This window comes from Humulus lupulus, chromosome 7 (genome assembly GCF_963169125.1).
Source record: "Humulus lupulus chromosome 7, drHumLupu1.1, whole genome shotgun sequence".
Classification (NCBI taxonomy): domain Eukaryota; kingdom Viridiplantae; phylum Streptophyta; class Magnoliopsida; order Rosales; family Cannabaceae; genus Humulus; species Humulus lupulus.
In genome coordinates this window covers 164,128,576-164,131,384 of record NC_084799.1, presented here as the reverse complement: position 1 = coordinate 164,131,384, position 2,809 = coordinate 164,128,576, and the positions used below count along the sequence as shown (strand labels likewise).

At 32.8% G+C, this 2,809-nt stretch overlaps 1 pseudogene; it reads left to right on the top strand.

Annotated features, from left to right (window-relative positions):
- Positions 1-278: 278 nt before the first annotated feature.
- Positions 279-359, top strand: LOC133792927 (small nucleolar RNA snoR128; annotated as a pseudogene).
- The last annotated feature ends 2,450 nt before the right edge of the window (positions 360-2,809 follow it).

Genomic DNA, 2,809 nt, shown 5'->3' with positions numbered 1-2,809 from the left:
GTTTTGCATAGATGGTATTAATTTGTTGTTATTCGTAAACTTTATGCAAATGGTAAGTATCTTTAATATCTTTAAATAAACTTATGATTCTCAATAAAGTGATATTTTATATCAGTTAAAATGAGTGGCTCATATATATGTACAATTTAGGAGATATATGTACCAAAGATTATCATGTGTTTATTTTTCTCCAATCCCACTACAAAAGCTCACCTTATTGGGCTCCACGACAACTATAAATTATCATGTGTTTAAAAATGATGTTTGTTTTTATCTACTTCCTATGATGAGATCAGGAAGTGATGAAAGTTAAACTTATTTGCTTTATGAGTCGTTATCCTGAGCGGTTACCTGAGCAACACAAGGTTCTCCAGAAGCACAGTTTCTTAGTAGATAAGATGAGGGTAGAACACCGTTTCATGTCTATTGTTATGTGTGTTGTTTGTTGATATATACACATGAATACTGACATGTCAGTATACTGAGCTTAATTGTCATTAACAGATAATTTTTCACTACTTGCAGTTTGAATCCGAAGACACTTACTCTTTCTTACTTTTTGGTGGCGGTGCCTTGCTTACCCTGTGGCTAGCATCAGTTGTTGTTGGAGCAATTGATTCTATCCCGGTGGTGTGTATGCTTTTCCTTAGCATCTTTGTTTTTCAATCAAGTCAATAAATTGTTTTTCCCTAAGTTGGCATATTGATGATATGCTTAATTCAATGAAATGAATCAGTTCACCAAATTGTTGGAGATTGTTGGTCTTGGCTATACAGTTTGGTTCGCATCTCGCTATCTGATATTCTAGGTAAAAGTACTAAATGTTTTGCATTATGAGTAATGCTTTACATTTTGAGTAGTCATGTCCATTTTTTATTTTATGACTTGCAGAAAAGAAGGGAGGAGTTAATTGCTTGCATTATTCATTTTACTTTCATACCATGTTCCTTGAGTTTTTTTAGTAATGTTAATACAAACTGTGAATTTAATTGAGAGGTGGATATACTTACTATTAACCCTTTGGTTTTTTACGACTACCATCAGATATTCCCTCCATGATTATCCTTTTTTTGAAGCTTAGTTTTTTTTTTCCTGCTGGTTTAAGTGACCGCTATTTAGTTTCTCTTCGGTTTATCTTGTTTTTTTTTCTTCTGGATTTTGGTTATTTTAGTTAGTTCTGCTGGTCTCATGACTTAGTCCTCCTATGTTTTTCGTTTTTTACTTGTACTCAGAACTCTGTTTTGTTTAGTTTTGATGAATAGCACCCCTATGTTTATAGGGCATTCAACTAGGAAAAAAAACATCACATATAAAAATGAAACAAAATAAAAAAACACGTAAAATTAGGAAAAAAGAAAGAAAGAGAAACTACTGTATTTGGGGTAAATTCCCAAAATAAAACTGTGTACATAAATTTTAACGTAATAAATAAAATCAACAAGGGTTTGTTGTGTTATTTTTTGTACACATTTTGAATATTTTTGTATAAAAAAATGATACTTTTTAAAAAAAAAAAAATTAAGAAATTTGCTTAAGAAAATCATGTAAACAGAAAATCATGGATTCCCTGTACTTTTTTAGCTTAAGAAATTTGCTTGTCATGTCTCATTTTCTGTTTCTTGTGAACCTTTGTTATTGACACCGAGTTAGATGCATTTTTTACTGACTCAGGTCAAAAGAACACTAGAATTAAGGCACAGTATTTAAGTTTAGACAATGTTACAAAGAACTTGAGAAAGTTCTATGCACAAGCTTACTTGGGACAATCACCAAAACAAGCTCCAAAGTATTGGCTTCATTTTCAAGTTTCTGTACTATCGCTTGGTTGGAATACTTACTTTGTCTTAAAGGCATATAGTACAGGTAATTGAGTTCAAACTTGCCAGTAAAATTATATTGAACATATAGTTGATTCTTATGAAGCTCACCATTAAGATACAATATCATACAGTATGCATAAAGAGTAATGCATGTTGGTGAATTGGATTGCTTACTTATTTATAGTAGTGTTTGAAACTAATTTGTTTGATGTGATCTGAACTAGTAATTGAAGTTGTTTCAGTGGTTGGAGAAGTGCGTATTGCCCAGTACTTACTTGCAGTTTTAAATACCCGAGGGACTCCTTTTCATTGGAAGCACTGGAACAACAGGAGAGCAGAAGGAATTCGATATGATTCTGTTGAAACAGTGGAACACAGTCTTAAAGATCTTCGATCAAGGAGAAAACCGCAGGATAAGTCTAGTGTTCTATACATTGAGGTAAATACCTTTTCTGTTTTTCCAGGAGTTGCAATTTCAATGGTTGCAATTTCAATGGTTGATATCTTGAGGTTGCTACTTCTTTAATAGGCTTGGTAATGTTTTATACTTGTCAAGATAAATTAAGTAGATGTGTGTAGGTTTTCTTTCATGCATTATAGCAGAATTTCCTTAAGAACTCCGTAAAACTGGATATGAGTAAAAACGCGAATGTAATGCTGCCATTTGTGTGCTTATTTAACTGCCAATCTATAAAATCTCTTGCAAGTATTTCTCACTGGAACATACAAATAAAATGAGTGAAGGAAACCTTAAAAGGCTCATACCAGGAACATACTTTAGCCAAACAGGAAAACCTCTGTAAAAATCACAGTTAGAAATTTTTAAGGGTCAAAATGGTGAGCACACTGAAAACTTGACTTTAAAGATGGTGGCATGTCTTCTTCCATAAAATAATAATAACAACACGTACAAAATTTCTACCTATCAAATATTAAAGCCCTCAGTGGCCTATCGGCAGTATCTTGAGGTGGGGGAATCCTCTCAACGA